Source organism: Alligator mississippiensis, chromosome 1 (genome assembly GCF_030867095.1).
Source record: "Alligator mississippiensis isolate rAllMis1 chromosome 1, rAllMis1, whole genome shotgun sequence".
Classification (NCBI taxonomy): Eukaryota; Metazoa; Chordata; order Crocodylia; family Alligatoridae; genus Alligator; species Alligator mississippiensis.
Genome location: NC_081824.1, coordinates 281,693,294 through 281,717,110, shown reverse-complemented (window position 1 = coordinate 281,717,110; position 23,817 = coordinate 281,693,294). Strand labels below are relative to the sequence as shown.

The 23,817-nt window shown below is 42.6% G+C and overlaps 1 long non-coding RNA gene across 1 annotated transcript in view; it reads right to left on the bottom strand.

Annotated features, from left to right (window-relative positions):
- LOC109280328 (uncharacterized) overlaps positions 1 to 23,817 on the bottom strand; it is a 98,453-nt gene that overhangs the window by 59,515 nt on the left and 15,121 nt on the right. Inside the window, exon 2 of the long non-coding RNA XR_009459047.1 lies at positions 18,370 to 18,441. This is a non-coding gene — a long non-coding RNA (uncharacterized LOC109280328). The remainder of the gene's footprint in view (positions 1 to 18,369; positions 18,442 to 23,817) is intronic.

Here is a 23,817-nt window from a genome sequence, read left to right as displayed (position 1 = left end):
TGATTGGCCAGGGTGTAGGGGAGGTCGGAGCCCCGTGAGTGCCCGCTGAAGGCGCAACGACCCCGGGAGGCAGCATTAACGGAGAACCCCACCACTGAGATTACATTCAAAGTCGTGGCAGGCGAGGTTAGGGGGCCTCCCATCACCACCCGAGGCACCTCCCAGGGCCCTCTCGTGAGCTCGTGGCCAGTGAGAACAGCCACCCGGGCTAGAGCAGCCCGGGAGCGCCTGGTCGAGTGGAGGCGGGCACATACCCGGACATCTGCTGGTAGGAGCAGTCAGCCAAGTTGGACTGTTCCAGGAGGTTCCTGGCTGAGATACAGGACCTCCACTTAACCCAGGAGGTGCACAGTCCCATCAGTGGAAATGCCCTGTTGGACCTGGTCCTGGCCACAGGCAATGATCTGGTAAGGGGGCTCCAGGTCCTTCACCACCTGGGTGATAGTGATCATCGCTTGCTGGAATTCATTATCCAGCACAGGGTGACAAGGGCCTGCAGCAAGGCGGTAACCCTAGACTTCAAGAAGGCCAACTTCAAAGAGTTGAGGAGATTGGTGGGAGAGGCACTGGGGTTCTTGAGGGCAGGGGAACTCAATTCCCAAGATGAGTGGTCGTTTCTTAAGGAGATGATACTGAGGGCCCAAGGGGTGATGATTCCAACAAGAAGCAAGGGGGGCAAGAGTGCCCAAAAGCAACAGGTCCAGATGTTCTCCACCCCAGGGTGTTGAGGGAGCTAGCAGGGGTTATTGCTGGGCCCTTGGCATGGCTTTACGAGTACTCATGGTGCTCAGGCCAAGTGCCAGATGATTGGAAGATAGCCAATGTGGTCCCCATCTTTAAGAAAGGGAGGAGGGAGGACCCAGGCAAATATAGGCCCGTCAGTTTTACCTCAATCCTGGGGAAACTCTTTGAGAAGATCATCAAGGAGCACATCTGTGATGGGCCAGCATCAGGGATGATGCTCAAGGGCAACCAGCACAGTTTCATATGGGGCAGGTCATTTCAGACCAACCTGATTGCCTTTTATGATCAGGTCACAAAAGCATTGGATGCAGGTGTCACCGTGGATGTAGTCTTTCTGGACTTCAGCAAGGCCTTTGACATTGTCTCCCACCCAATCCTCATTAAAAAACTAGGCAACTGTGGCATCGATGCCTATGCAGTCAGATGGATTGCTAATTGGCTGAAGGGTCATACTCAGAGGGTGGTGGTAGATGGGTCATATTCGACCTGGGGCGGAAGTGGGCAGCGGAGTCCCCCAGGTCTCGGTCCTTGGGCCCGCACTGTTCAATTTCTTTATCAGCGATTTGAACAACGGGGTGAAAAGCAACCTGTTTAAATTTGCTGATGATACCAAAATTTGGGGTGAGGTGGGCACGTTAGTAGGGAGGGAAAACTGCAGAAAGACCTGGATAGGTTGCAGGGGTGGGCTAACAAAAACAGGATGCGTTTCAAGACGGACAAGTGCAGGGTGCTGCACTTGGGCAGTAGTAACTGGTAGCACACTTATAAGATGGGAAACTCCCTTCTTGAGAGCATGGAGGCAGAAAGGAATCTTGGAGTCATCATTGACTCCAAGATGAACATGGGCCGACAATGCGAGGTCACGGTCGACAAGGCTAACTGGACCTTATCGTGCATTCACAGGTGCATCTCAAGTAGGGCCAAGGAGGTGATCCTCCCCCTCTATGTGACACTGGTCAGGCCTCAGCTGGAGTACTGTGTCCAGTTCTGGGCACCCCACTTCAAGAGGGATGTGGACAACATTGACAGGGTCCAGAGGAGGGCCACCCGCATGATCCGGGGACAGCAGGGCAGACCCTACAATGAGAGGCTACGGGACCTGAACCTGTTCAGCCTTCACAAGAGAAGACTGAGGGGGGACCTTGTGAACATCTATAAACTCACTAGGGGGGACCAGAAGGGGTTGGGGGAGACCTTGTTTCCCCTAGTGCCCCCCGGAATAACAAGGAATAACAGCCACAAGTTGTTGGAGAGTAGGTTTAGATTAGACATCCTTAAGAACTGCTTCACAGTTAGGGTGGCTAGGATCTGGAACCAACTTCCAAGGGAAGTGGTACTGGCTCCTACCCTGGGGGTCTTTAAGAAACGGCTCAATGCCTACCTGACTGGGGTCAATTGAGCCCAGTTTTCCTCCTGCCCAGGCAGGGGGTCAGACTTGAAGATCTACAAGGTCCCTTCTGACCCTACTTCTATGATTCTATGATTCTATGAAATCTATTACCAATCATTATTATCTATTAGTACATCAGGTAAGAAGAGTGGAGCACCTGAAACTATTAAATTAAATCTGCAAACACCAATCATCATTTGAAATTTGCAAAATTGGCGAAATCAAAATATTTTCTAGAGATGGCTCAATTTGGCTGAAGTTCTAGCAGTACTTATGGTCTGCCCTACGACTAGGGCTCTCCAATAATTAAACTCCACAGCTCTGTGGTAGCATGCTGGGCAGACTGCCTTTTGTCTCTAGTCCCTTTAAGGGAGAATTTCAAATGCTTTTGGTCTTTGTTCCTAATCATAATAAAATTTTTTTGTTATCATCCTCTATGAAACAAAATTATGTTTTTCCATCCACCTTTAGCTATTAGCCTGCTTACATGTAGTTGCCACCACCGCTAACATTAATAGAGTTGCATTATTCATAGCCACATGGAGAAATTATAAGAAAAGGATTATGCACATATGAAATCAGGGACAACCAGTTGGTATGCGTGGGGAAAAAAGAGAATGTGATAAGAAAAATAATGTTACAGAGTAAAATATTTCTTTTTCTTCTCAGACAGGATAATAGTAGCAAAACACTATTGCAACTAGTACATCTATCTGTACCTAGGTTTTGGCTCTCAGCAGGACATTACAAGTGAAGAACAGCAATAGGGCCTCTCTTTTTCTTGTTAGCATTATCAGTGTATGTTCTGTAACTTTTTCCTACTTCACTGGAGATGTATGTTCTCTGATCTGAAGCTTCCAAGTAGCATGAAAAAGGAGAAAAACTGCTGCGCACTATTTTTTGACTACTGTGCAGTCATTGTTTCATGTAGATGTGCCCACAGTTGACTTATAGCAGCACAAAGCTCATCATAAGTTGCCACCTCTGACCTGGGATGAAAACTGGCTGGTTATTACTCCATGCTGTTCCACCACAATGTTCTTGTTACCCAAGCTAGTTATTGCATACTCAGAATAATTGCTTGTACTAAATCCCACCTACAGACTAGGACTATGCAATAAACTCTTTACAGATGGACATCTATATGAAATGTTTACTGCCCATAGGGTGTGTCTACATGTCACTGTATGACTATGTTGTTATGGCACCATGCTTTAATACTTCCTTTTGGGAGTACTAAAGCACAGTATGTGTGGTTACTGAGCTGTGTGCACAGCACATAGTTAGATTTCAGTGCTATGTTGCTGTAGTGGCATGCTATATGGGGGGGGAGCATGCTATTATGGCAATGTAGCTGCTGACCATGTGTAGAGCCACCTGATCACTATGTTGCCATAGCACTCTGTATGCCAACATAGAGCATTGCTACATTGCCATAGCGTGAAGTGTAGATGCACCCATAGAGTTGCCTAATTAACTCTGCAGTAAAACGTCAGTATCTACACATGTGGTGTTATTAGGACAGAATAAATTAATTAACTTTGTCATAAGATATACTACCAAATGCAAGTACTGTCCTACAGTGGAGTTATTTACTCCACTGCAATGAACATATAGATGCTGACAGGGCTGGCTTGGGCATGAGGTTGCATCAGTGCAGGGGCTGCCTACTGGCTAGCCCCACAATGAAGTGTTCTCATGCCCCAGCTAGTTCCTCTTCATCACGTTTTGAGCATCCTTGGACTGACAGATTAAACCCTGGAGCCCCCTGCCACTGGGTTCCCCTGCTCCAGCTCAACATACTGTGTTCCTGGGCTCACATGCAAATGGTGCACCTGAGAGCAATAACCTATGGCATGAGTTACACCAGAGTTTATTCAGTTCCCTTAATAGCATGTGTAGACATGCCTACTGAGTTCCAGGGCTTCAGAAGAGTGCCACATAGACTAAGAGCTACATTTATGCAGTCATCTTGCTGGATCAGGGCCAAAGTGCCTAGTACAGGGGCGGGCAATTATCTCAACTGGAGGGCTGCTTAACAAGATTTGGTAAGATGTTGAGGGCTGCAAGGGTGGCCCTGCCCCTTGACAAGCATCCTGCCCCCTGGTCACCACCTTGGGACTGAAAGTCCTGACCCCTAACCCTTGATCTTTTCCACCACAAGTCCCCCCCTTGTCTCCAGAAGTGCTCCTTTTGGGATCAGGAGCAGATTTTTGGGAAGCAGATTTGCCATCTTGGAACCAAAAAATACCCCCAAAACAACTAAAAATCTAACATCCACAATAACATATTTTAATTTTATTTTTTTAAAAAAATCCTGATTTGTGTGTGTTTGCCTTGTGTATAGAGAAGTGATTGCATAATAGCTCAAAATGAAGTCTTACCCCTGTATATTGGGGGGGGGTGTATGCGTGGATCTGGGTAGGTGTGAGTGGGTGGGTGGGTCGGTATGGGGTTTGTGCAGGGCTGTGTGTGTGTGGATATGAGGTGTGGGTAAATATGTGGGGGTATGTGTGGATGTGGGTGGGGATGGAGTGTTTGTGGGGATATGTGGCTGTGTGTGTCAGTGTATATGGGTTTGTGGGGTGCTGTGGGAGGCATGGAGGGTGGCCGGGGTGTGTATCTGTGGGTGCATGTAGCAGTGTGTGGGGCTCCCCCCAGAGGCATGCTGGTGTATATGGAGGGGGTGGGGTTTTTGGATGAGGGTGCCATAGTATTATACTACTTAGGGTCAGAAGGGACCTAAACAGATCATCAGGTCGAACCCTCTACCCTGGGCAGGAACGGGTGCTGGGGTCATATCACCCCTGCAAAATATCTGTCCAGCCTTCTTTTGAAGACCCCCACGGTAGGAGAGAGTACTACCTCACTTGGGAGCCCATTCCAGAGCCTGGCAGACCTAACTGTAAAGTAATGTCTCCTGATGTCCAGTCTGAACCTTCTCTCTAATAATTTGTGACCCTTATCCCTAGTAACCCCGGGTGGTCCCCGGGGGAACAGAGCCTTCCCCAATTCTCACTGGTGCCCCCTAGTGAGTTTGCAAATGGCCACCAGATCCCCTCTCACTCTTCTCTTGTGGAGGCTGAATAGGTTCAGGCTCTTTAGCCTCTCTTCATAGGGACTGCCCTGCTGCCCCTTGACCATGTGAGTGGCCCTCCTCTGGAGCCTCTCAATGCTAGCCACATCCCTCTTGAAGTGCAGCACCCAGAACTGGATGCAGTACTCCAACTGGGGCCTAACCAATGCCGCATAGAGGGGAGGGGTCACCTCTCTGGACCTGCTTGCGATGCATCTGTAGATGCATGACAAGGTGCGGTTAGTCTTACTAACTGCTTCCTCACATTGGCGGCTCATGTTCATCCTGGAGTCAACAATGACTCCAAGATCCCTTTCTGCCACCATGTTGATGAGAAGGGTGTTCCCCAGCCTATAGGTGTGTTGCTGGTTCCTTCTCCCTAGATGCAGTACTTGGCACTTGTTTGCTTTGAATTCCATCCTATTCTCATGCGTCCATTTCTGTAATTTGTCTAGGTCTAGCTGGATTCTGTCCCTACACTCCAGCTCGCCCACCTCGCCCCACAATTTGGTGTCTGTCGCAGGGCACCTTAGTGCCTGCTCCTAAGAGAGGAGAAACTGCCAGGGAGAGAGCCCTGGCAGAACCAAGTGAGCACAGCTGTGGGTTGCCGGAGCAACCAAGCGGAGCCAGCTGCCTGTAGGGGGCAGGGCCTGGCCCTTATAAAGCCCAGGGCTGAGGCAAGGCTGGCAGTTCCCTGCCAGCAGCCGGAGAGGCAGGAGCTCCCTCAGCTGAGATATGGGAAGGAGCCTAAGTCGCAAGTACAGCTCATGATAGCCCTGGAGGCTTGAGCTATGATGAGGAGTTATGGCCAGGCGGCTTGCATTTGTGTTACAGCCTAGGGGCTTGTGGTTTTGCTTTGTGTTTGTGTTATTACATCCGGAGGCTTGGGTGAGGCTGTAGGGGTTGGAGGAGGCCTCAATCACAGGGACCCCAGAGAGTGGGGGGTGTCCTAGTGCCAGGAGGGCGCATTATTGTTCATAACTCCAGGAAAGGCGCAGCTCGCACGCCAGTGTATGAGCAACTGGCGGCGAGGAGCGCGGCCAGTAGGTCGCGGGCGCAACCTGTAGGTTGCAGACGGGGACCTAGACCCCGGATTGCATGTGGGGGAACATAGCCCCTGTATAGCGCCAGGGAAGGCGCAGCTCGCACGCCACTGAGCGAGCAGCGGGCGGCGAGGAGCGCGGCCAGTGGGTCGTGGGCGCAACCCGTAGGTTGCGGACGGGGACCGAGACCCCGGATTGCGTGTGGGGGGGGACATAGCCCCCCGGCCCCAGGAAGGGGCGGTATTACTGAGTAGCCCAGTGTGGGCGCGGCAAGCCCCCCAGAGAGGGGGGAACGCCCTTGTACGTTATTGAGTAGCCCAGTGTGGGCGCGGCGAGCCCCAGAGAGGGGGAACGCCATTGTGTTTTATTGAGTAGCCCAGCGTGGGCGCGGCGAGCCCCCAGAGAGGGGGAACACCGTTGTGTTTTATTGAGTAGCCCAGTGTGGGTGCGGCAAGCCCCAGAAAGGGGGAACGCCATTGTGCTTTGTTGAGTACCCCAGTGTGGGCGCACGGGCATAGCAAGCCCGGCCGCAGGCCAGTGCGGCAATCCCCCCTCAGACCAAGGCAGGGCGCTGCGGTTGCCCCTGAGAAGACAGGGAGTAGCAGCGCAGGGAGCCAGAGTCAGGGAGGGTGTCCGTGCGGTTGGCCCATAGGACCGGAGGCCCGCTAGAGAGTCCCGTAGCGGAACCACACCGGCAGGGGAGGCCCAGAGTGGGCCAGACGAGAGTCCCAGCAAGAGGCTGGGCATGAGAGAGGGAGCCCAGGGTGGGCCACAGTAGAGAGACAGACCGGACAACGTCCTTTACTTCTGCGAGGCTTGGGGCATGGTATTAGGGGATGGTAGGAGCCACGCATAGCCCATAAGGCTAGGGCACTTGGGTAGCGCCCATTGTACGGGGAGACCCACGAGGTGTCCAGGAGCTGACAGGCCCGAGGAAACACAAGGCAGCCTCCCTATTATATATTCGATCAAGACGTGGCGGGCGAGAATGGAGGGTGCCCTCGGGCCAGAGTAGCGCGGTGAGAGGGCCTCAAGGAGATCACGGCCCTCCGTGAGGACCCCGCCGTGACAGTGTCGTCAGTGAATTTGGACAGTGTGCATTCCACACCCACATCCAAGTCTCTGATAAAGATGTTGAACAGTACAGGCCCCAGGACCGAGACCTGGGGGACTCCACTGCCCACATCCCTCCATGGCAAAAATGACCCATCCACCACCACTGTCTAGGTGCAACCATCTCGCCAATTTGACTGTGTAGGCATCAATGCTGCAGTCACTATATATTTTTAAGAGAATGTGGTAGGAAACTGTGCCAAAGGACTTCTTCACATCTAGGAAGATGACATTCACCCTGACACCCTCATCCAGGGACTTTGTGACCTGATCATAAAAAGAAACCAGGTGTGGGTGGGTGCAAGGTTTCTGGGGTGTGTGATTGTGTGGGGGGAGGGTGTGATTGTGGGATTTGTGGGTATGGTACAGTGTGCATGGGAGCTCCTCCTACATCCTCCTCAGCTGGTCAACACCTGCCCCACCCTGCAACAACCTGGAGACTGAATGCTCTGTGGTACCTCCCTGCCACCAACAGTGTGCAGTCTCAGTGCTCCCCATACCCACTCTGCACCACCCAGCCATGGCATGTCCTGCTGCCCCCTGGTGCAGGTAGGGATCTGGGGCAGAATCTTCCAGCTGCCACTGCCAGCCCTGTGGTATTGGTGGGGACCCGTGCTGCACAGATCTGACCTGGTGTGCCCAAGCCTGCTCTGGACTCACCCATCAACAGCAGCAGTAGCACCAGGCAGAAACTGTTACTCAGTGTGAGGGAAAAGTGGCTTATCCCCCGCACTGCTCCTGGGCAGTTCTCACTGTAGCCAGCCACAGCCCATGCTGCACCAGGCTGCCCTACTTCTCTGTCACTGCCACTTCTGGGCTGCCCTGTGGGACAGCAGTAAAAGTGCAGAGCAGCTGCAGGGCAGCCCAGATACAGCTGTGGAAGAGATGCAGGGCAGCCTGGTGCAGCGCAGGCTCTGGGCCACTACAGTGAGAACTGCCTGGCAGTGGCAAGGGGGAGGGGCAACTTTTCCCCTGTGCTGAGCAAGTTTCTGTCCGGTGCCGCCATCGCTGCTTGGGGTGAGTCCAGAGCAGTTATGGGATGTGCTGGGTTAGGGGTGTGCACACAGGTCCCCACCGGTAGCACAGGGCTGGGGCCAGCAGTGACAGCAGGCAGAAGAATCCACCACTGCCTAGAAAGTCAGTCCAGCTGCCAAGCCACCCCAGCCCTGCTGTGTGCCCAAAGGGCAGCAGGATGCACCTTGGCTGAATGGTGCCTACCCAGATAGGACCAAGAAACCCACCGCAGGCTGGAAAAAGCCTCTCTGTAGGCCGGATCTGGCCCACAAGGTGTATTTTGCCCACCCCTGGCATAGTACTTTAAGATAAACAAGTGATGTATTTTAGAGAGGAATGATTGGAGCGTCCATGAAAGTTTGATTTACACTAATGTTATATGTGTGTTTAGAGGAACTCCTGACCATTTTATGCATGAGAATAAGTTAGTGCCATGTGAGCTAACACTTTGAATTAATTTTGGTTAATATAAAAAAAAAAAGTAATTTAGAACACGTAGAAGGATGATGTCAAGCCTATCAGATATTGAGGCAAGATTGAAGAAGTAATAGATTCATAAAGAAAATTAAGTGTGGAATATAAAATAAATAAGACATAGTGGAAATTATTCAGAAACTATTGTTAAATGTACCATATTGAAAGAAGCTGTCAAGTTTGGGATTGTGGATTCCAAAGAGGTCTGTAAAGTTATAGAGCTTAGTCCCTAGAAATGTTCTATCTAAGAAATTTAAATGAAGTATTTTTTAGCTTCATTTCATACATTGTGGATAATTTATGTCTGATACAAAAAGTGAAAAATATAAGATTTACATACCAAATGTGACAAAAAAATGGATTTCAGTATTTCAGAGTTTAGTTTGGAGTTAGTTAAAAAGACTTACTACAAATAATTTTCTTAGTTATAACTGAATCTTGAAGACTTGTGCTTAATTGAAAACACTAAAGCTTCATTTCAGGCTTCAGAGCTCAAATCTTTTGAGAAAGAGGGACAATTTAAAGACAATTATGGTCTTTGAAATGTAATATGAAATCAGTCTTCCCTCCAAGTTAGAGAGCTGTTGTTCATCGAAGAAATGAGAAGTAGACAAAAGGGCCAGGCCATCAGGTAAACATATGCGTAAGAAAATATAACTGACAAATAGCTTTTGGAATAACATTCCCATTCAAGAGAAAGATGAAGAGACTGTTAATTTTGAAATATTTTCATCATCTTATCATCATCATTATTATTATTATTTTAATTATCATTATTTACTTCTAAGTATCTTTTAAATGGTAGTATATTCAAACCCTAAATTACTCCATTCTGCTTAATGGGGCTTTTTGTCATTTAAAAATGTGTAGGGTGTGTGATATAAGAATAGAAATCCTTATGCCTACAAATATCTATATTGTAGGTATATGTATATGTTTGTGGGTATAAAAATATGTATAGCTATCTAATGTTACTATCAGGAACCTAACAGGTCACTGAGAATGACATTTTTAAAAACTCTAAACAGGGCTTAGGTACCGAATTCACTTAGGGATTTTTGAAAATTCTAAATATATTATAGCTTGATTTTACTTTAAGTTGATATCAATGGATGAAAATCACCCAGTGCTCATAGTCAACAGTAGCCTGTGGTATGTTTGGTTATGTTAGATTGTATTGTGAGATCCTAACATAAATAGGAATATAACTGCTGTCAGAAGTTAGAGGTTGCCTATTAGCTTTGTTTATATATTATATTCAAACCAGACTGCCTGATATAAGCATGGTTTATGTGGTGGGCAAGTTTCACATAATATGGAAACTCCTACAGACTTTAGTGATAGAAGAATAGGCCCTTTGTACTGAAATATATTTGCCTCAGTGGATTACATCCTTTACGATTGATTTTGCAGTCCTCACACAGTCAATAAATTTATTGATAACAACTGGATGTTCTCTGGGTAAGCAGTGCCATTGTATTTAATTTATTTTTAATAGTCTGTAAGCAAAAGCATAAGACAAAAGATATTTTCCAGGGTGAAAAAATAATGCAAAGGTTATGAAGGTTCATGCGTCTTGAGTAGTTAAAACCTATCATGTGGAACTTTAATTAAAATATAGGAAAAAATAGTTTTGCTAATGCCATGAGATACATAGTGGGGAATGATAAAGAGAGAGTTAGCATTGGAATGTGTCTTCCCCTCCACCCCCCTTTTCTTCTGAGATCTAGGAAATGCATAATATAGTCTGTTTTCATTAAGTATGGGTATTTGTGATACTATTAATGGCTTCACTACCACTTTATCTACCAAAATGCTTTTGGGGAGTTGCAATTCTGCTGAGCACAATGCACATTTGTCCCCTAATTATTTTTATTTTCATTACAATAGCTACTGTAATTAAAAATTAGTTCATGCCAAAAACTCATTACTCTGGGTTATATTTTTTGTGTGAAAAATAATTCATGATAATTTCATTAACATTATCATTGTGAGTTTTACATACATGACAGATAGCAAAACATTAAACTCTTTGCTTAATTTTTCTAAGTAAATGATGGTTGTATATCTGTAATATGTCAATCCAGTAAACAAATATTTCAACATAAGAGAAATTGCTCTAGAAGCCAATTTAGTTACAAATAAATAAGTAAAATAATGAAGCCTATCTGGTTCTTTCAGCTGAAGTAAACAAATCTAAATTTTCAACAGGAATGGAATGACATTCCATGAATATGAACATATTAAATATAAAATAAATTGCTATGTTTATCAAGTAGAATAGCCAGTACTGTAAAACAATATTTTATTTCCTTAAAAGATGAGGCAATAAACTTCACTGTTCCATAGGGATACAAAACAGTGATTTGTATACAGGTGCATTGAATGGGATATAAGATGCTTGTGCTTTTTTATGTATGCATGTGTGTGTATTAGGTTGCTTTGTTTTATTTTACTTTCCATAGTTGCATTTTTACCACAGTCAGATATGCCCATTGTGGTAAATGTATGTACTGTAGCTAATTTTGTTCTTTTTTTATGCATTTTGTATTTCCATTACCATTTCCTAGCAGTCACCAAAGGGATTAACCATTAACACACTACCATCAGGAAGAAGATGGGTACAGTAGTTAAAGCACTAGAAGAGGAATTGGGCACAAGTCTTGATCACCACTGATTTTTGGAAGGGTCATGGGATCATAGGAAAGTAAGATTGGAAGGGACCTCATCTAGTTTAGTGCCCTGCCTCATCTAGTTTCATCTCTGACTAAACCACCCCAGCCAAGTGTCTATCTAACCTGCTTTTGAAAGATTTAAGGATGGAGATTCCACAACTTCTCAGGCCTCTTTCTGTTCCAATGCCTGACTACCCTCATAGTCAAAAAAATCCTCCTAATCTCCAACCTAAATTTCCCCTGCTGCAGCCTCAGGCCATTGCTCTTCCTTCTGTCCTCTACAACCACAGAAAAAAAGATCATGAGTACACTTTCAGGACAATTCCAGTTCTTGATGTTCAGAATGAATATATAACCGGAATATATTACTTGGAATTTGGACCTGTGAATTCCAAAGCCAATGAATGTTATCAGAGCCATTTTCTGTCTACGGTGGTACTCTGTTAAGATTCCTGTCCTGAATTGCCTTCCCAAGTTCTGGAATGATTTTTAGGCCTTAAGCCTACAAAACCTTTTTTTGAGCCCATCATAGTGCACTGCCAATTTCCTGTTAATTAAGTCGTTTAGAATTGTTACCCAAGGATTCTCCACTGGCCAAATTAGTCCCAAAAGGGTTATATGGGAAAATGTAGCCCAAAAGCATGACTCTGAGGTGAGGTTTTTTAAAAAAAATGAGTTAATGAAACTGGTATCATTGGGCTGGTCAAGTAAGACTTGCGCGATTAAATCTAATTCTGTTGACTTGGAAATGTGCCTCCTTACAGAGAAGAAATACATTTTAAAAACAAATGAAAAAAGTTTGTAGCTTCAAAGTATATATAGAGAGAATAGATTGCACACAGCTGTCTTATATTATGTATTTTCTTCAAACTAATAAGTAATAGATTGCCAAAAAATTATGATATTCAATCATATAAATGGAAATGAAACACAAATACACATGGCTTATTTAAAGATAAGTTTCACTTACTGTATTTCATACTTTAAAGACAAATGCAGGCAAGTTATCTTTCTCTGATGTCTTGTATGTAAGAAACATAAAAGTAAGTTCTGGGTTCTTATTTTTCTAATGTATACTGCCTGAATTTATTTAATGAAGAAAATATTGTTTTCAAAACATCAATTTTTTCAACTTGTAAGTTTTCATTATCTTCAGTGCTATCAGTATTCCATTCTACCATAGAAATCAATGATGGATTAATCTACCTATACAAAGTTTCATGGTCACATAGGTTCATCCAAAATGAGATAAGGTGAAGTGTTAAAAACAATCCATTAAGAATGCAACAGCTGAATTTTAGATTCTATACAAAATATAGTTGAAAGAATATTACATGGAAATAATCAGGCAAAACATGAAGTTTTTCACGGAGACTAATGTAGCATTGGGAGAATAAGTATTTACAAGCCTTAGGTAGTTTCTAAAAGTAATATATTTTGAAGCTTACTCTAACTTCAGTATACACGTTTTTATAAAGTTGTTTCCATTTTCCAACCTGAATTAGTACTTTTTAACCATTCTTTTTTTAAAGTCATGACAGGCTTATCAGACAAACTGAGACTTATTGAGGTATAGAACCTCATTTCCTTATACAAGGACAACTTCTTATGGTCAATACTTGGAATCTTTTCTGCCTGGCTTTAGAAAGGAATATTATTTTATGGAGACAAAAAAGTGTTTTTGGCAGGTAGAAAATTGTGCTATAAGAACAAACTATAGCTGCCTATTTCCTAACATCATACTTTGCTTACAATTCAACTTAGCTTTTTCCTTATAGTAAATAATGTATTAAAGATAACTTTTATACTTTCTAAGCGCTCTATAGATCTCTATGATTTCCTTTTCATCTCAAATTCTTTTTTTTTTTTTGTTATCACAAGTCCATTTCTTAATAGACTTAAGTGAATTACTGCAATTTTCCTCTACTCAAGTTTGAAGAAAGAAAAATGGTGTCAGAAGATATTACTATAATGGAAATTTGTTATCACCTGAAAATATGGGCATTAGAATGATAATATAACTAATGATACCAACCCTGACATAATGACATAAAAAGCAACAATTGGGCATTAAAATGGACTTATTATCAAATCAGCTGTCACTGGAGCATGATTGCAGGTAGGAACATATATTTATTATCTTCAATACAGAGAGAGGCACAGCAATCTTTGCTTCATTTAATCAGAATGTCTAAAAAATGTTTTCCCTTTAGCAAACTACAGTACTTTCAAACTGTCATTTTCTAACTTCCTACTACTATAATGCTAGAAAAAAAAATTTAAAGCATACATGAAAGGGGATTTATAGCAAATATTCAAAGTAAGAAAAGTTCTAAGAAAGAAGCTGGCAGGGACAGACATACTGCTAGCAATTATTTAGAGATTCAGAGACTTCTGGAATTATTTCACTCAAGTGTATGACCTTATAAAATGAAGCCTATGACCAGGAGCCTCTAAGTTATTTGGAAAGAGAGAGATGTTTAATTTATGTATTTATTTTTTATACTACCTAATTTTTCTCTAAAGACTACCCCTACTCCTGGAGTTCTCACAATAAGCCCCTTCTGTACAAACAAATTTGTTATAGCATTAGAATCTTTTTCATTTCTAATTCTTCTCATCTGTCCTTAGAAATCAAACCTGTTGTCTCAATATAAAAAATTTTCAGTGTGGACACTCATCACTGAACACATCCACACTTCTAGCAGAGTTGTATGGATAATGTATTCCCATAGGTTACATATTTACTAAGATACTTTATAAGATTTACTGTGGTCACATCTAGAGTACTGTGTCCAGTTTTGGCCCCCCTCCCCCCCCCCCCCACTACAAAAAGGATGTAGACAAATTGCTGGAGAGTCCAGCAGAGGGCAACAAAAATGGTGAGGGGGCTGGAGCACATGACATATGAAGAGAGGTTGAGGAAACTGTTATTTAGTTTGGAGAAGAGAAAACTGAGGGGGGATTTAATAGCAGCCTTTAAATACCTGAAAGGTGGTTCCAAAGAGGATGGACTGTTCACAGTGGTGGCAGATGACAGAACAAGGAGCAATGGTCTCAAGTTGCAGTAAGGGAAGTTTAGGTTAGATATTAGAAAGAACTTTCTTACTAGGAGGGTAGTGACACACTGGAACAGGTTACCTTGACAAGTTGTGAAACCTCCATCTTTGGAGATTTTTAAGACCTGGCTAAACAGAGCTTTGGCTGGGATGATCTAGTTGGGGATGGTCCTGCTCTGAGCAGGGGCGTGATCTAGATGACCTCCTGAGGTCCCTTCCAACCCTAATTTTCTGTGATTCTGTAGTTTATCATGGCATAAATGACTTCTTTTATGTCAATCTGAAATGCAAGGCCAGAACATGTTAGCTTAATTTGCTGATGTATTAAAATAGATTATGTTTAGTAATAACATTAGTATTAACATTTTTGTTACCTATTGCTTTTATTTTTCTATATTTTTTTTGAATTTTGTATCTCTAGCTTGACATACATGAGTTAACTTTGTGTGCCCTTTGTGTGTGTTGTGTATATGTAGATGAATGAATGGAGATTGTTGCTAAGAAAAGAAAGATTCATTTGCCTATGTAAACAGGAGTTCCACTAACAAGGTGTCAATATATGAGTTACCAGACAACAAGTTAATTAATGGATGGCTGAAGAACTCGTCTGTGACCAGGTGTAGAAGGAGATAGTAAGTAGAAGGAATTCTGCATATCTTGCCATTTGATCTACACAGTGCTTCAAGACTGAGATACCAATTCTGAGATACCAACTTTTACTGGAATAATTTTGAGTAGAGATAACAAGAAGACGGATGACAGACAACATCTAAATGAGAACTGAGAATGGAAAATCCCAATGATGAACAAAGACTTAAAAATCCCTATAAAAGTGGGATTCAGCAATGCTGAGAGGGGGAGCACAGGCACGTCTGTTCACCCCTGCTCCTATCACCCTCAATGAGCCAGGGCTGGCCACCCAGTGCTAACATTGAGCAACCTCTGCTGATAACTATAACATCTTATTGGAGTGGTTTTGTCTGTATGTCTGTCTATTTCTATTTTTATGCATGAGTATGTCTGTTTGTATGACTGATGTGTCCAATCTTATGTATCTGCTTCATGTAATCAATAAACGCGGCATTTTGCCTTATCCCCCTTTATAAGTTCTCACCCTTGATTTGCACAATTGACAATTTAATAACAATTCTATAAGATGAATGGTGGCTAGGGGATGAGGGATGTTTTTTCATCTTTAATGAGCAGGTAAGTTAGTGTCCTATTTAAATTTTGGATATTAAGCTGAACTCTAATAGACTAATTTGACAACCTCAAAAGGACTGTATACAGATAAATGTTTTTAGCCAGATGCTGGTTCCTTTTGCAAATCTCTTCTGTGCTCCTCAGAAGAGTCATGCATTGGCACTGGCTTCTTAAGAGGTAAGTCTTGGTGGAAGGGAACCTGTAGCAGGGATTGGGGGCAACCCCCTGCTATGGACCTGTGGGGCTGGCTATGCTGGCAAGAGACTTACCAGGGTGGGTCCAGAAGGACTGAGTGTCCCCAGCATGCTGGGGAAAAGTTTCTGGGGAGAACCCAGGCAGTGATCAGGCCTCCAGGAGCACTGGACTATGTGCCCCAGGGAGCCAGCTCTGATTGGCTGAGAGGAGAGAGCAGGGACTTTAAAAAGACACTGGAAAGACCATCAGCATTCAGCATCCTGTGGGAGAAGGGAAAATGGGAGCTGCATGAACAGGGGAAGAAGAGGACTCGGGCTGCCAAATCCACCTGTCACAGAGGCCCAAGTGAACCCTGAGCGAGGCTCTGGCTGTCGCCCAGGAAAACTAAGTGAAGCGGGCGACTGGGCATTGGGAGCCATGCCAGGAATACTAGAGATAGGGTCAAAGAAAGTGGTGGGGTTTATAGAGAAGCCAAGGCAGGTGAAGGAGACAGGGATCTACATAGTAAGCACAGGAAAAAAGAAAAACAATAAAGGAGATTGTGGGTAAGTGTGAAAAAGCTTCCCCTGCCTCTTTAGGAAAAAATAAGCAAAGAGGGTGTGGTCTGACCAGCAGTCAGAGTGGCAAGGAAGGAAGCTCCAAAAGAGGGGAAGAGAGAGAGCATTGATCTTTGAGCTGGGAGGAGCTCTAGCTTCAGAAGGTGTGCTGAGAGTTCATCTGCGGAAAGTCCCGGAGTGGGAGAGACAGAGAGAGATGCCAAAAACTATTTGACCAAAGAAAGGTTGGGGTTTTTTTTCCCTTTTATTTTCCTTGTGTTTGTTATATAACCAAGTAACTTAGGGAGGAAAAGGTGAAGCCAAACCCTCTAAGGGAAGGGAAATCCTGAACAGAGTAAGAGTTGTGTGCAGCTGTGAGTAAATACACTGCCTAACCATGAGGTATATATATATTTTTTTTTCATGGTTTTTCCTTTCACTTTCATTGGGATACCAATTGTTTATATCCAGGACTGATTTCACTGAGAAGCATTTTCAGAGCTTGGGAAGGAACTGGTTTAAAAGAAAAAAGAAAGAAGACAGAAAAAGAATAGTAAGTGTTTAGCATCCCAGGACCTTGATACCACTAAATACTTAGCTAAACTGTGTTGTCTACAGACAGTTACCATTCTCTGTCAGTCATAACCATGAGCAGACCTGTTTTTGGGTAGCCAGGACATTTTCCATCTGAAAATAGCATTGAAGGAGATACTGCATGAAAGAAAAGAAAAGACCAACAAAGAAACAGAACACCTGTTGGCAGCTAATATGAACTTCCATATTGGAACATCTAGTTGGTGTTTGGCTGGGGTGTAAGGGGAGGTTGGAGCCCCAGAGAAGACAAGCCTCATATATCCTTGAAGTGAATTCTAAAAAAAGGAACACCTCCTGATACCTAGAAGTGAAAACAAGACTTGGCAGGCAAGTATGGTGTGATTACCACTGCTAAATTGTGAAAGGATAAAGTGAGTTCTTCAGCTGGGCACAGCCCAACTGGGTGTGAGATCTACAGAGATTTTGATTTTCTCCAGTGGGTGCTGAAAGTAAGCAAGCAGCTTAACAGTGGATAGAGATTTCATAGGAGCTAGGACGAGTCAGAGTGACAGACCAAGAAACAAGGAGGAGTACAGAGATTTGATACAGATAGGCCTTCCCACGCAAGACCATTGGGACTTTTCACCACAGGCCCGAGAGGAAAGAGGCAGGGAGTAGAGGGGAGCCCTGCAGAAGAACTGGGACCCCCACCAGATGGATCTTCCCCTAAAGAGTCATCCAATCTCCCTAAGAGAACCAAACCTTCAAGGCATGGCAGTTTAGCAGAAGAGTATGATAAAGATTTATGGCATTACAGTATGGAAATAGGTCAGAAACCCATGCATAGTAAGTAAGTAAATAGTTTATTTACGGTGTTAGCCAAATTGTAAAATATAATGAATAATAAGAATCATATTAAAAATTAAATAAGGTATATGTCATAGTGGGATACTTCCCGCAGACCCTCACTATTGATCCGAAGCTCTCGAGGGTTCCCCCGCCTCTCCCGGGATGTGGGGAAAAGAAGAACAAGCTTCCCCTGAAAGCAGTTACTTATCAGAAGAAGCATGGGTGGTGTGGTCTGGGGAATCCCCGCTGTGTTTTATTAGCTTGTGCTAGCTCTGGCTGGGCTCAGGCACTGCAGACTACTTCATAAAGATGTACCCCATCCCAGTAGGGGACAGGGATTTGGACTGAAGGGAGCACAGCTGCCTAAGCACTGGCTTCAACCTGAGCGTGCCCTAACAGGGGCTAACTGAGGGGAGTTATAATTGCTCTCCTAACCAGAGACTCAGAGGAATCTCAGTACTTACCTGCATCCAGTGAGCTGGCAATGGTGGTTCCATGGCTGGCAGCAGGAAAGCCAAGAGGTTCCTAGTGCCGTGCTGGAAGAGAGAAGACAATGAACTGTGAGTTAATTGCAATGCAGAGGGGAGATACACCAGGGACTTTAGATAAGGGTGTCCCTTTGGACTCAAGTTAAGTGATACAAAAAGAACTATAGGGCTGAGCCCAGTTGGTTGCATCATATAAAAGCCTCAAGGACTAAATTAAAAACAGGCTATACACTGATTATTATATAAACCATTCATGAGGGCAGGAATACTCAGCATTCCAACAACAAATGACCTGAGTAAGATCCATAAGATTGAGCTGGCGTAAAGATGGGGTGAAAAGGAGGCAGAGCCCCAATGCAGAAAAGGAACAATGCAGAACCAAGAGTGCCCAGTGGACCAGATCAAAGATCCTCCCTTTTTTCATATATACATCAAGACATGGCAGATGAGATGGAGGATATACATTGTTAGCAATTACTTACCAGGTCAAACTGCCAGGCCCTAAGAACTGGCAGGCAGAAGATCTCTCCACAAAGTGTAAGCAGCCCATCTCAAAGAAGTATGGTCACGTACACTATATAAATCCTAATTTTACTAAAAATAAACAATAAACTTATCTAGTCTACCAGCTTACACAAAATTAAAACAGAACATGATGTATAATGATATAAAATAAAAGATAAAATGAAACAGACAGCAACATTTTGTTTGGTACTTGCCCTTATTCTTTCTTCAAGTACTGCAAATACTCCTAACTAGGGACAGAAATGACACACAAACTGATATAAGTAATTGGAAACAAATTAAAATCTGTAACACAACAGAAGTCCAATGCACATACATCACTTTCAAAATTGCCAAAACCGGTTTAAGATAAGCCTAGATGTCATGGATGTAGTATCAGATTTCATTGATTTAGGATAAAACCATTTATTGAACTTATGTCCCAGATCCCCTCCAGATTCAAGTTAACTCACAGTCCCCAACATCCCCGGATGTTTTGCATCTCCCCCACAAACCCCGCTTGCATGGTGGGTGAGTTATCCTTGGCCCAAGATATTTTCTCCAGCTGACCAGAGAGGTGTTCTGTAGTGTCATCTGGCTTCTGGCCTGGGCTACTGCAGGTATGTGGCTGCATTTCCAGAATCAAAAGTTACTGTCTGTTCACTTGCTTATTGGTTCAATCTATACAGTTTAGACTAACCTATAAAAATTTAATCGCTTCATCCTCAGGCTTTTTAACTATCTGTTCTTAGGGAGTATAAAACAGGTTCCAAAGTGTTAGAAACTAAATTGTTTTTTTTTCCTCATTAGCCCACTATTGAGTATTTTCCCTTAATAGAGAGATCCATTTCTCCATTATTTCTTCAAAAAGCATACAGGACCACAAATAATAATTTAAATCACCAGTGTCATTATTCTCACAAGAGTATATTCTATCTGAATATGGAATCTGACACCATATACCTATGCCCTTATAGATCTCATTAGTGTGAATAACAATCTAGTGATAGCCTCTTATTGTTTATAGTTTTGCACCACAGACAGGTAAGTTTTCAGGCCAAGGGCATGTTTTAATAATCTTTAAAAAGGGGAAGTTTTAGACACTATCACTGCCAGTATATCTGTCTGCATGCCGGTATCCAAAGTTCTTAAATTTATGTCTTGTTTTCAATGCAGGGGAAATATTGGGTGTTTGTACAATTCCCAGGCCATTTATCTGGAGGAGAATATAGGTATACTTTAGCCATTCAAAGCAAGATTTTATTTGGAAGAGGAGAGGCTTCTAAAATGCACTTCTTGGGGTATCTGGTAGGTATAAATGATCTTTCATCCAGTAATGTAGGGTTTTTGGTTGAACTAACATGCTCACATTTATCAGTCTGGTTTCAGAGAACATGCACCCCATGTCATAGAATTAGTTAAAGATAAAAGTCACCTTAAGAAGTCATTAAACATCTTTTCATATATAGAATCACTTGCTATGTCAGCTGACAATCCTAACCCCAGCAAAGGGGACAGTTTGAATAGAATAGGGCATACTGATGAGCAAAGAAATGTGATAGGGTTTAATAAATCAATTGTTCTCAAGGGTTATATTCTAGCAGCATAATTTCAAGCAGCCTTTAGGTTTGGAACTAGCACAAACTCAGCCACAACATCAAGGAGCTGGGCAGGGCTTAAGCAGGGGAGAGTCTACATCACACTGGGAGATTTGACCACAGTTTAACAGAATTATTTGCTAATCTGTTCTCCTGGTTTAGCATGCTTCAAAATGTGAAACAAAAAATCTTCATACTGTTACAGCTATTGAATTATTAAAGATTAAGGTTCTGTCTTGAGATTCATAATTCCAAAATGTCCAGGATATTGTGTTTTCATGTCTGTTGTTTTAGGAATGTTCACAACTGTGTTTACTGGCTTTAGCAAATGATTTTGTTAAACATAGGGCACATCTACACAAGATGCATGCCTAATTTAATGTGCATTGTGGGAGCACATCTACATATAAGCACCCTTAACATGCGTTAAAAATGGCAAAATTAGGCAAATTTCGCCTAAATTTGATACCTGCAAACTCAGGTATTAAATATAGGCGTCATTAGTTAAAGCACATTAATGCACATGTAGACATGACCTGGCACTAACTTTAATGCTGGGTCTGCATTAGTGCTATAACTTTAATGCCAAGTCCCTGCAAGTGTAGATACCTGCCAAAAATCACTTAATTCACATTAATTTAAGCATTTAGTCATGCTTAAATGCATGTGTAAATGCACCCATAAATGTTTTCTCAGGGGTTATTACAATGGAGAAACAATCCCCTTTCAGCATTTTTCCACTCTGAAACCATCCATGTCCTGCAGTTGTGAGGACTGTTGAAGCAAAATGGAATAAATTTATTCATAAAAGAGTGTAAGAGATTTAAAAATAGTTAAATATATCAATCATACACTGATTGGACATATAACCAATAAAAACATACGTTGTGATTATAGGCATAGGTGCCAAAAAACACACAGGTACAGCCTGAACTTTTTGCTGTTTATCAGTATCTTCAATATAATCTGTTCGGGCACAAACATTTAGCTGGCAAATCAATGCAAATGCAATGAAGGTATGCTGTGTTACACAACACACAGGACATTTACAGCCAGATCTGTGTGTGTCTTTCAATAAAGCACTTGTAGCTTCAGCTCTTAAATTATGCCAGTTGGTTTGCCAACCCGGAACTAAGAAATAACCTCTGCTTAGTCATCTGTCTTTAGGAAAGCCAGCTATCATTTATACAAAATCAATGTATTAAATATGGTATAAAAATAGACAAATTATTGACCTTCTTTTGAGTAACTAAGAATTTTAGATTCAAAGTGGTTCAGATAATCAGGGACGGTTTGTTAGTAGAATACAATACTAGCAGACATGTTTTCCTGATACTACTGAATATGGACTTCTTAGCTGGATGTATTCCTTCAGGCCAGCCCCCACCCCACTCCTCCTATCCTGAGTTATTGCAATATCTAATCATAGGAAAAAGACATGGCTGGTTCCCATGGCAACAACAGTCCAGAGTTTTCATTGACTTTTTTCTTTCAGAATCTGCCTCATTATAAAGCAAAAGAACCCTCATTGTCACATCAATGAGAATTCTAATATTTGTATATCTTAATATTATTTCTCTGGCCAATGCTAAAAAAGAACTCCAGACTATCGCTAGAGAACTTAATTTAAATGTAAGAAGTATTGGGGCTGTTCTCAAAATTTACTTACGTATGCTGCATCCATTATTTGAACACACAGCAAGAGATTTTTTTCATATACTTTGACAGCCTCTGCTCTTCAGAGAGTTTATTTTATCTCTTCTGTGAGAAGCTGGTTCCAGTGGCACTTCTGGCACAAACTTAAAAATCAAAATACAAAAGAACTAGCATGTCTATTCTTGTCTTGCAGAGATAAGATTTATTGTAGAGGGTGCAAAGAGCTACAAACATTTTGCTTGATTCTTGGAATTAAGGATCTTTTCTTGTTAAATCTAATGGAAAGGGAACGGATAATACAAAATGAGATATTGCCTTTCCCTTTACACTGAATCAGGGCTTGAGCTTGCAAGGTACTCAGCATCTTTACATCTGATATATTCTGAGTCTTTTCTCAATGCAGTAAAGGAGGACCTATTAGCTAAAATTAGTTCATCTGGTGCATTTTGTCTTGGCTAGTATAAGTTTTAATGTTCCAAGAAACAGTGTTTCCTTTACTGATGTATGAGACTAATCAAATACTTCTTCATAATTTATTTTCAATGTATTTTATTTTATCATTTAAAAAAATAAATATATTTAGCCTAAAATCATAGATGATGTGTAAGTGCTGATAGGGGGGAAGCGGGGTGGGGGGGCAAAAATCAGTACTGCCACTGTCCCTGCTACTACCAGATGTTGGGTCTTGCTCGGCTGCAGACCCACACTGCACCACTGGTGCAGAAATTGTATTGCTATCTCCACCCCCACTGCTGCTGGGCCCTGGCTCCAGCCAGACTGCAGCTCTGGTCCCCACACCCCACTGTTAGTTCAGAAATCTGGCAGGGCACATGCCCCAACCCATACCTCCTACAACATTGCCTATGTCTAAAATAGTTGTTAATACCCACATCCTCTTGCTTTTTTTTATAGCTTCCAAACATTGTAGGTCCTCATGGGTTTCTGATTCTGTAGTCTGCTATAACATTCATGCCCTTAGGTATCTATATCTGAAGGCATTTTTTTTTTTTCAAAATACAAATTATGCTCTTTTAATCTATTTTTTTCTTAAGGCAATCCCTCTAGCTTCTGATCCAGACCAGTTTTTGGTTTTGAGTTGAGTTGTATAGATTATTACTCCTTTCTATCTGCTTCATGACTCAGTTCCTTTGTCTTCTTGTGTTGTTTTCATTAAATCATGTTTGCTTTCTAGTATCACTCCAAATAAGTTTAACAGGGCTTGAAAAATTGCCTTATACTTACTCATTAGGATACCCCTAATTTGTTCTATCTCTAGTCTGAATGGTTATAAAGGGTCCACTATTTGAGGATGTATAGCATAACATCTCATACAATAAATCCAAAATAGCTATGCTCCACAAAGCCAAAATATTTAATATACACAGCTGTTTCTTTAACTGTCCTCTCTTAAAACTATTTTGTTTTCAGTCAGTAATGTTCCTACCTTTTTATCCCCCCTTTTTTTCTATCTCTAATCTTCAGGGATCCTGGGTTTTCACTGATAAAAAAACAATCCCCAATTTTGGGGTTAAAAAAGTAACACAAAATCCACGTTTTTCCATGATTAAAATGAAATGTCTCTAATACATAGATAGATATATAGTCATGTGTCATTTTGATCATGGAAAAACGTTGATTTTGGGTTACTTTTTTCAACCCCAAAACT